Consider the following 11,416-nt stretch of genomic DNA (forward strand, 5'->3'; position numbering starts at 1 on the left):
TAGGAACCCAGTGGTATAGGAACCCAGTGGTATAGGAACCTAGTGGTATAGGAACCCAGTGGTATAGGAACCTAGTGGTATAGGAACCCAGTGATATAGGAACCTAGTTATATAGGAACCAATTGATATAGGAACCTAGTGATATAGGAACCAATTGATATAGGAACCCAGTGGTCTAAGAACCCAGTGATATAGGAACCCAGTGATATAGGAACCAATTGTTATAGGAACCCAGTGGTATAGGAACCAATTGATATAGGAACAAAGTGACATAGGAACCAATTGTTATAGGAACCCAGTGGTATAGGAACCCAGTAATAAGGAACCCAGTGAAATAGGAACCTAGTGGTATAGGGACCCAGTTATATAGGAAACTAGTGGTATAGGAACCTAGTGGTAAACGAACCCAGTGGTTTAGGAACCTAGTGATATAGGAACCCAGTGGTATAGGAACCCAGTGATATAGGAACCCAGTCGTATAGGAACCTAGTGGTATAGGAACCCAGTGGTATAGGAACCCAGTGGTATAGGAACCCAGTCGTATAGGAACCTAGTGGTATAGGAACCCAGAAATATAGGAACCTAGTGGAAAAGGAACCCAGTGGTATAGGAACCCAGTGGTATAGGAACCCAGTGGTATAGGAACCTAGTGGTATAAGAACCCAGTGGTATAGGAACCCAGTAATAAGGAACCTAGTGGAAAAGGAACCCAGTGGAAAAGGAACCCAGTGGTATAGGAACCTAGTGGTATAGGAACCCAGTGATATAGGAACCCAGTGGTATAGGAACCCAGTGGTATAGGAACCTAGTGGTATAAGAACCCAGTGGTATAGGAACCCAGTAATAAGGAACCTAGTGGAAAAGGAACCCAGTGGAAAAGGAACCCAGTGGTATAGGAACCCAGTGGTATAGGAACCCAGTGGTATAGGAACCTAGTGGTATAGGAACCCAGTGGTATAGGAACCCAGTGGTATAGGAACCTAGTGGTATAGGAACCCAGTGGTATAGGAACCCAGTGGTATAGGAACCCAGTGGTATAGGAACCTAGTGGTATAGGAACCCCGTGAAATAGGAACCCAGTGGTATAGGAACCCCTTGATATAGGAACCCAGTGGTATAGGAACCTAGTGGTATAGGAACCTAGTGGTATAGGAACCTAGTGGTATAGGAACCTAGTGGTATAGGAACCCCGTGGTATAGGAACCCAGTGGTATAGGAACCCAGTGATATAGGAACCCAGTCGTATAGGAACCTAGTGGTATAGGAACCCAGTGGTATAGGAACCCAGTGGTATAGGAACCCAGTCGTATAGGAACCTAGTGGTATAGGAACCCAGTGGTATAGGAACCCAGTAATATAGGAACCCAGTGGTATAGGAACCCAGTCGTATAGGAACCTAGTGGTATAGGAACCCAGAAATATAGGAACCTAGTGGAAAAGGAACCCAGTGGTATAGGAACCCAGTGGTATAGGAACCCAGTGATATAGGAACCTAGTGGTATAGGAACCTAGTGGTATAGGAACCTAGTGGTATAGGGACCCAGTTATATAGGAACCTAGTGGTATAGGAACCTAGTGGTATAAGAACCCAGTGGTATAGGAACCCAGTAATAAGGAACCTAGTGGAAAAGGAACCCAGTGGTATAGGAACCCAGTGGAAAAGGAACCCAGTGGTATAGGAACCCAGTGGTATAGGAACCTAGTGGTATAGGAACCCAGTGGTATAGAACCCAGTGGTATAGGAACCCAGTGGTATAGGAACCTAGTGGTATAGGAACCCAGTGGTATAGAACCCAGTGGTATAGGAACCCAGTGGTATAGGAACCTAGTGGTATAGGAACCCAGTGGTATAGGAACCCAGTAATATAGGAACCCAGTAATATAGGAACCAAGTCATATATGAACCCAGTGGTATAGGAACCCAGTAATATAGGAACCCAGTAATATAGGAACCAAGTCATATATGAACCCAGTGGTATAGGAACCCAGTGGTCTAAGGACCCAGTGGTATAGGAACCCAGTGGTATAGGAACCTAGTGAAATAGGAACCTAGTGGTATAGGAACCCAGTGGTATAGGAACCCAGTGGTATAGGAACCCAGTGATATAGGAACCCAGTGAAATAGGAACCTAGTGGTATAGGAACCCAGTGGTATAGGAACCCAGTGGTATAGGAACCTAGTGGTATAAGAACCCAGTGGTATAGGAACCCAGTGGTATAGGAACCCAGTGGTATAGGAACCCAGTGGTATAGGAACCTAGTGGTATAGGAACCCAGTGATCTATGGACCCAGTGATATAGGAACCCAGTGGTCTAAGAACCCAGTGGTCTAAGAACCCAGTGGTATAGGAACCAAGTGGTATAGGAACCCAGTGGTATAGGAACCAAGTGGTATAGGAACCCAGTGGTATAGGAACCCAGTGATATAGGAACCTAGTGGTATAGGAACCCAGTAATATAGGAACCTAGTGGTATAGGAACTCAGTGGTATAGGAACCAGTGATATAGGAACCAAGTGGTATAGGAACCTAGTGGTATAGGAACCCGGTAATATAGGAACCTAGTTGTATAGGAACCTAGTGGTATAGGAACCCAGTAATAAGGAACCAAGTGGTATAGGAACCTAGTGGTATAGGAACCCGGTAATATAGGAACCTAGTGGTATAGGAACCTAGTGGTAGAGGAACCCAGTGGTTTAGGAACCCAGTGATATAGGAACCTAGTGGTATAGGAACCCAGTGATATAGGAACCTAGTGGTATAGGAACCTAGTGGTAGAGGAACCTAGTGGTAGAGGAACCTAGTGGTAGAGGAACCTATTGGTATAGGAACCCAGTGATATAGGAACCTAGTGGTATAGGAACCTAGTGGTAGAGGAACCTAGTGGTATAGGAACCTAGTGGTATAGGAACCTAGTGGTATAGGAACCTAGTGGTATAGGAACCCAGTGGTATAGGAACCCAGGGGCTTCCACAAAGGAAAGTGTGTGCCTGTGTGTCTGTGTGCACAAGCATTTTGGCACTCAATCCTGTGTGTGCGTGTGTGTGTGTGTGTGTGTGTGTGTGTGTGTGTGTCTGCGTCTTTTTGTAAACTATCATGACAGCTCTTTCTCTGACAAGAGATCTTATCTCTCCCGGACCACTTAAACTGACACTTGAAATGGAAGTTTTCCATTTTTATATCCGAGGTTTGTCTAAAAGAAGACAATGGACCTACCATTGATTTAATGGTATCTCTGTATCTCTCTTTCCACTTACTTCTCTCTTCCTCCCTTCCTGCCTCTCATTTATGCTCCCTCTTTCCCTGCCCATCCCAGTTTTATGCCTCTTCTCTCCTCCCTGCCTCTTCTCTCCTCCCTTCCCTCCCTCCCTGCCTCTTCTCTCCTCCCTTCCCTCCCTCCCTGCCTCTTCTCTCCTCCCTTCCCTCCCTGCATCTTCTCACCTCCCTTCCCTCCCTCCCTGCCTCTTCTCTCCTCCCTTCCCTCCCTGCATCTTCTCACCTCCCTCCCTTCCCTCCCTCCCTGCCTCTTCTCTCCTCCCTTCCCTCCCTCCCTGCCTCTTCTCTCCTCCCTTCCCTCCCTGCATCTTCTCACCTCCCTTCCCTCCCTCCCTGCCTCTTCTCTCCTCCCTTCCCTCCCTGCATCTTCTCACCTCCCTCCCTTCCCTCCCTCCCTGCATCTTCTCACCTCCCTTCCCTCCCTCCCTGCCTCTTCTCTCCTCCCTTCCCTCCCTGCATCTTCTCACCTCCCTCCCTTCCCTCCCTCCCTGCCTCTTCTCTCCTCCCTTCCCTCCCTCCCTGCCTCTTCTCTCCTCCCTTCCCTCCCTGCATCTTCTCACCTCCCTTCCCTCCCTCCCTGCCTCTTCTCTCCTCCCTTCCCTCCCTGCATCTTCTCACCTCCCTCCCTTCCCTCCCTCCCTGCCTCTTCTCTCCTCCCTTCCCTCCCTCCCTGCATCTTCTCTCCTCCCTTCCCTCCCTGCATCTTCTCACCTCCCTTCCCGCCCTCCCTGCCTCTTCTCTCCTCCCTTCCCTCCCTCCCTGCCTCTTCTCTCCTCCCTTCCCTCCCTGCCTCTTCTCTCCTTCCTTCCTTCCCTTCCTCCCCATCTCTCTCTTTGTAATGTCTGCATTAGGTATTCTGCATTCATCCTCTGCTGTCACCACAGAATGTGTGAGGGTGTCTGAAGCACTTAAAGGAGATGTTCACCCATTTTTTTTATATGTTATATTGCGTTTCTGCACCACTGAGTGATGTTCTCTCTATCCCCTGGGTCATTTCATGTTTTCATGTGCATCTGAGTTGTTGGCATTCAAGCAGACAGAAATCCGTCCGGTATGACGTAGCACTGTGGTAAAGTCTCTCTCACTACACTGGAAGTTAAAAGGAATATGATTTTAAGATCTCTAATACATCTATCATACATGTCAGATTTCAATACTGGCTGATGTCATAACTCGGGAGGATGTCTTCTCTCTAATGAGCCATTGATCATATTGTTGCCATATTCCTACCTGGAGAAATGTGTAATTTAACAGAGGGTCTAGCACATGTTTCCTGTTTGTCTGCCTCTTTAGTCCAGGGTGCACTGCATGGTGCAGTTGTCAGAGATATTATAGAAAGGAGATAGGAATTCAATGAATGAATGAATAACGCCCCACCCACCAGACTGTTGACCAATCGCGTTCACGTTGTCATGCTGCGTCATGCGGTTGCTAAGCTAATCGTCACGCAATCCTTTCTAAAAGTCTGTGTATATGTCGAGAAACATGCCTATTTTCCTCATAAGTACGTAATGTCACGATTCCCAAGCTACACAATATTATATATAGCAAGTTAATTATCTCACATCTCAGAAAAGACATGTAATGCTGTACTTCTTGTTGACAAAATAAATTTGTGCTACTGTTCGGTTTATGAGCTAGCGCCAAATAGACTCCGTTTTCTAGCTAGCTAGCTACTTACCTAGCCAGCCAGCCCATAGAAAGAGCATTGCATTGTGGGTTTGTAGTCGACTTGAGCTGTAACAGATTTCCACAAGGATTGTCCATGTTGCTACCAACCTTATTATAACATCAGTATGAAACATTTTTTCACAAAAAATATTATTCTTACATATTAGTGTTATTTGACACTGTAAATTAAAGGAATTAGTGGTTTTGGGTGGATTTTTCCTTTAAGGGTCTTATTTAACCCCACCTCCCCCCCTCTCTCCCTCTTCTCCATCTCTGTTTCTCAAACTTTCTCCCAGGAGCTATACAGACCTTCAGTGTGGTTCATGATGTGATAAGATCTGACGAAAACTGCTCTCTCTTTAGTTCTCCTTCAGGACAACACACTTACTAATGTTACAAACAGAAAAACCAACCTCTCTGTCTCGCCCTCTCTCTGTCTCTACCTCTCTCTATCTCTCCCTCTGTCTGTCTCTCCCTCTACCTGTCTCCTCTGTCTGTCTCCTTCTCTGACTGTCTCTCCCTCTGTCTGTCTCTCCCTCTGTCTGTCTCTCCCTGTCTGTCTATCCCTCTGTCTGTGCCCCCCTCTATCCATCTCTCCCTCTATCTATCTCTCCCTCTATCTATCTCTCCCTCTGTCTATCTCCCTCTGTCTGTCTGTCTCCCTCTGTCTGTCTCTCCCTCTGTCTGTTTCCTTCTCTGCCTGGCTCCTTCTCTGACTGTCTCCCTCTCTGTCTGTCTCCCTCTGTCTGTCTGTCTGTTACTCTCTCCTTCTGTCTCTCTCTATCTCTCCCTCTATCTATCTCTCCCTCTGTCTGTCTCTCCCTCTATCTATATCTCCCTCTGTCTGTCTCCTTCTCTGTCTGTCTCCCTCTGTCTATCTCTCCCTCTGTCTCTCTCCCTCTGTCTATCTCTCCCTCTGTCTATCTCTCCCTCTGTCTGTCTCCTTCTCTGTCTGTCTCCTTCTCTGTCTTTCTCCTTCTCTGTCTATCTCTCCCTCTGGCTGTCTCTCCCTCTGTCTGTCTCCCTCTCTATCTGTCTCCCTCTCTCTGTCTCTCCCTCTGGCTGTGTCCCCCTCTATCCATCTCTCCCTCTATCTATCTCTCCCTCTGTCTATCTCCCTCTGTCTGTCTCCCTCTGTCTGTCTCTCCCTCTGTCTGTTTCCTTCTCTGCCTGTCTCCCTCTGGCTGTCTCTCCCTCTGTCTGTCTCCCTCTCTGTTTGTCTCCCTCTGTCTGTCTCTGTCTCTCTCTGTCTCTCCCTCTGTCTGTCTGTCTGTCTCTCTCTCTCTGTCGGTCTCCCTCTGTCTGTCTGTCTGTCTGTCTGTCTGTCTGTCTGTCTGTCTGTCTGTCTGTCTGTCTGTCTGTCTGTCTGTCTGTCTGTCTGTCTGTCTGTCTGTCTGTCTGTCTGTCTGTCTGTCTGTCTCCTTCTCTGTCTGTCTCCGTCTGTTACTCTCTCCTTCTGTCTCTCTCTGACTATTTGCTTGAGAATGAAAAAGGTTCCATTCTAAAAGTAGAAGAACGAGTTAAATTATACGAATGACTGTGACCACGTAAACTATGAAGCGTGCACAAAACATAGAAAACAATGATAGCAAATTATCAAACTGTATTTCTGCAATAAAGTTATGTACGGGATATAAGAAACAAAAGCTATGTGTCGCGTAGTCATTTCTGTATTATGTGTTAACAGGCAGAAAATGAAAAGGATATCTGTTAGGCAGGGGTTTACTGTGCAGCCTGCAGTGAGGCTGTCACAACCATGAAATACACAAGACATGACAGGATGAGGCTTCTCTCTCTCTCTCTCACACACACACTGACCGCTATTTCTTTCACTGGTCGTCCTTGGACACAGGACCAAGACAAACATTCCAGGGGTTGTGTTGTGTTGCGTTGTGATGCGTTGTGATGTGTTGTGTTGTGCGTTCTAACTGCTGCCTTGGAAACAGAGGTACACATACTCTTTATACAACCAGTCACTCTTATCCTCCCTCCTCAAAAACCAACCAGTCACTCTTATCCTCCCTCCTCAAAAACCAACCAGTCACTCTTATCCTCCCTCCTCAAAAACCAACCAGTCACTCTTATCCTCCCTCCTCAAAAACCAACCAGTCACTCTTATCCTCCCTCCTCAATAACCAACCAGTCACTCTTATCCTCCCTCCTCAATAACCAACCAGTCACTCTTATCCTCCCTCCTCAATAACCAACCAGTCACTCTTATCCTCCCTCCTCAAAAACCAACCAGTCACGCTTATCCTCCCTCCTCAAAAACCAACCAGTCACTCTTATCCTCCCTCCTCAATAACCAACCAGTCACTCTTATCCTCCCTCCTCAATAACCAACCAGTCACTCTTATCCTCCCTCCTCAAAAACCAACCAGTCACTCTTATCCTCCCTCCTCAAAAACCAACCAGTTACTGTCCTTCATCTTTGGACATGTCTCTCTCAAGGCTGCCTTACGTAAGCTATTTTCAATGGGTTAGTTATCTTACTGAACCTAGCAGTTCAATTCAATTACACTGCTCAAAAAATAAAGGGAACACTAAAATAACACATCCAAGATCTGAATGAATGAAATAATCTTATTAAATACTTTTTTCTTTACATAGTTGAATGTGCTGACAACAAAATCACACAAAAATAATCAATGGAAATCCAACTTATCAACCCATGGAGGTCTGAATTTGGAGTCACACTCAAACTTAAAGTGGAAAACCACACTACAGGCTGATCCAACGTTGATGTAATGTCCTTAAAACAAGTCAAAATGAGGCTCAGTAGTGTTTGTGGCCTCCACGTGCCTGTATGACCTCCCTACAAAGCCTGGGCATGCTCCTGATGAGGTGGCGGATGGTCTCCTGAGGGATCTCCTCCCAGACCTGGACTAAAGCTTCCGCCAACTCCTGGACAGTCTGTGGTGCAACGTGGCGTTGGTGGATGGAGCGAGACATGATGTCCCAGATGTGCTCAATTGGATTCAGGTCTGGGGAACGGGCGGGCCAGTCCATAGCATCAATGCCTTCCTCTTGCAGGAACTGCTGACACACTCCAGCCACATGAGGTCTAGCATTGTCTTGCATTAGGAGGAACCCAGGGCCAACCGCACCAGCATATGGTCTCACAAGGGGTCTGAGGATCTCATCTCGGTACCTCATGGCAGTCAGGCTACCTCTGGCGAGCACATGGAGGGCTGTGCGGCCCCCCAAAGAAATGCCACCCCACACCATGACTGACCCACCGCCAAACTGGTCATGTTGGAGGATGTTGCAGGCAGCAGAACGTTCTCCACGGCGTCTCCAGACTCTGTCACGTCTGTCACATGTGCTCAGTGTGAACCTGCTTTCATCTGTGAATAGCACAGGGCGCCAGTGGCGAATTTGCCAATCTTGGTGTTCTCTGGCAAATGCGAAACGTCCTGCACGGTATTGGGCTGTAAGCACAACCCCCACCTGTGGATGTCGGGCCCTCATACCACCCTCATGGAGTCTGTTTCTGACCGTTTGAGCAGACACATGCACATTTGTGGCCTGCTGTAGGTCATTTTGCAGGGCTCTGGCAGTGCTCCTCCAGCTCCTCCTTGCACAAAGGCGGAGGTAGCGGTCCTGCTGCTGGGTTGTTGCCCTCCTACGGCCTCCTCCACGTCTCCTGATGTACTGGCCTGTCTCCTGGTAGCGCCTCCATGCTCTGGACACTACGCTGACAGACACAGCAAACCTTCTTGCCACAGCTCGCATTGATGTGCCATCCTGGATGAGCTGCACTACCTGAGCCACTTGTGTGGGTTGTAGACTCCATCTCATGCTACCACTGGAGTGAAAGCACCGCCAGCATTCAAAAGTGACCAAAACATCAGCCAGGAAGCATAGGAACTGAGAAGTGGTCTGTGGTCACCACCTGCAGAACCACTCCTTTATTGGGGGTGTCTTGCTAATTGCCTATAATTTTCACCTGTTGTCTATTCCATTTGCACAACAGCATGTGAAATGTATTGTCAATCAGTGTTGCTTCCTAAGTGGACAGTTTGATTTCACAGAAGTGTGATTGATTTGGAGTTACATTGTGTTGTTTAAGTGTTCCCTTTATTTTTTGGAGCAGTGTACATTAGAATAAATGAATTTCAATGTATTTGGCATTTATTTCTCGTGTATTTTTTTCTTCATTTTTTGCTTCTTGCCCTCTGAAACCTGATGAACATGGTGGCACGATCAGACAACCAGTCAACTACACCTTATAAGGACAAGAATATATACAGTATACCATTCTCTCCTGTGCCCCTCTGCACAACACACTGATCAACATATCCCATTGGTTAATCTGGTCCACCCAGCCTGGTTAATCTGTTCCACCCAGCCCGGTTAATCTGTTCCACCCAGCCTGGTTAATCTGGTCCACCCAGCCTGGTTAATCTGGTCCACCCAGCCCGGTTAATCTGGTCCACCCAGCCCGGTTAATCTGGTCCACCCAGCCCGGTTAATCTGGTCCACCCAGCCCAGTTAATCTGGTCCTCCCAGCCCGGTTAATCTGGTCCACCCAGCCTGGTTAATCTGGCCCACCCAGCCTGGTTAATCTGGTCCACCCAGCCCGGTTAATCTGGTCCACCCAGACTGGTTAATCTGGTCCACCCAGCCCGGTTAATCTGGTCCAACCAGCCCGGTTAATCTGGTCCACCCAGCCCGGTTAAATCTGGTCCACCCAGCCCGGTTAATGTTAATGTTATTAAACTCTTTATCTCCTAGCTGCATTAAATGTTATTAAACTCTTTATCTCCTTGCTGCATTAATGCCCATGTAGGGCGCTGTAAATGCTTACAGGGTGAAATTGGTTTAAGTGAAGGAAGCCTGTCTGTCCATGTGCTCTCTTTGGTGCTCCCAATCACATTATTCACAGACGTAAGGTGGTCCACACACACACACAACACCATCACCACACCATCACCTGGGGCGGCAGGGAGCCTAGCGGTTACAGCGTTGGGCCATTAACCGAAAGGTTGCTGGATTGAATCCCTGAGCTGACAAGGTAAAAATCTGTTCTGCCCCTGAACAAGGCAGTTAACCCACTGTTCCCCGGTAGGCCGACGGTAGGCCGTCATTGTAAACAAGAATATGTCCTTAACTGACTTGCTTAGTTAAAAATAAAGGTTAAATAAAACAATTTACAAGACAGAGAGAACCACTGGTACACAGCAGCATTATGGAGTGTGTGTAGTCTGAGACATGACAGATTGAACCACTGGTACCCAGCAGCATTATGGAGTGTGTGTGTAGTCTGAGACATGACAGATTGAACCACTGGTACCCAGCAGCATTATGGAGTGTGTGTAGTCTGAGACATGACAGAGAGAACCACTGGTACACAGCAGCATTATGGAGTGTGTGTGTAGTCTGAGACATGACAGAGAGAACCACTGGTACACAGCAGCATTATGGAGTGTGTGTAGTCTGAGACATGACAGAGAGAACCACTGGTACACAGCAGTATTATAGAGTGTGTGTGTAGTCTGAGACATGACAGAGAGAACCACTGGCACCCAGCAGCATTATGGAGTGTGTGTGTAGTCTGAGACATGACAGAGAGAACCACTGACACCCAGCAGCATTATGGAGTGTGTGTGTAGTCTGAGACATGACAGAGAGAACCACTGGTACACAGCAGCATTATGGAGTGTGTGTAGTCTGAGACATGACAGAGAGAACCACTGGTACACAGCAGTATTATAGAGTGTGTGTGTAGTCTGAGACATGACAGAGAGAACCACTGGCACCCAGCAGCATTATGGAGTGTGTGTGTAGTCTGAGACATGACAGATTGAACCACTGGTACCCAGCAGCATTATGGCGTGTGTGTGTAGTCTGAGACATGACAGATTGAACCACTGGTACCCAGCAGTATTATGGAGTGTGTGTGTAGTCTGAGACATGACAGAGAGAACCACTGGTACACAGCAGTATTATGGAGTGTGTGTGTAGTCTGAGACATGACAGAGAGAACCACTGGTACACAGCAGTATTATGGAGTGTGTGTGTAGTCTGAGACATGACAGAGAGAACCACTGGTACACAGCAGTATTATAGAGTGTGTGTGTAGTCTGAGACATGACAGATTGAACCACTGGTACACAGCAGTATTATAGAGTGTGTGTGTAGTCTGAGACATGACAGATTGAACCACTGGTACACAGCAGTATTATGGAGTGTGTGTGTAGTCTGAGACATGACAGAGAGAACCACTGGTACACAGCAGTATTATGGAGTGTGTGTGTAGTCTGAGACATGACAGAGAGAACCACTGGTACCCAGCAGCATTATGGAGTGTGTGTGTAGTCTGAGACATGACAGAGAGACCCACTGACACCCAGCAGCATTATGGAGTGTGTGTGTAGTCTGAGACATGACAGAGAGACCCACTGACACCCAGCAGCATTATGGAGTGTGTGTGTAGTCTGAGACATGACAGAGAGAACCACTGGCAC

The sequence above is a fragment of the Salmo trutta genome, chromosome 13 (genome assembly GCF_901001165.1).
Source record: "Salmo trutta chromosome 13, fSalTru1.1, whole genome shotgun sequence".
NCBI classification, from domain to species: domain Eukaryota; kingdom Metazoa; phylum Chordata; class Actinopteri; order Salmoniformes; family Salmonidae; genus Salmo; species Salmo trutta.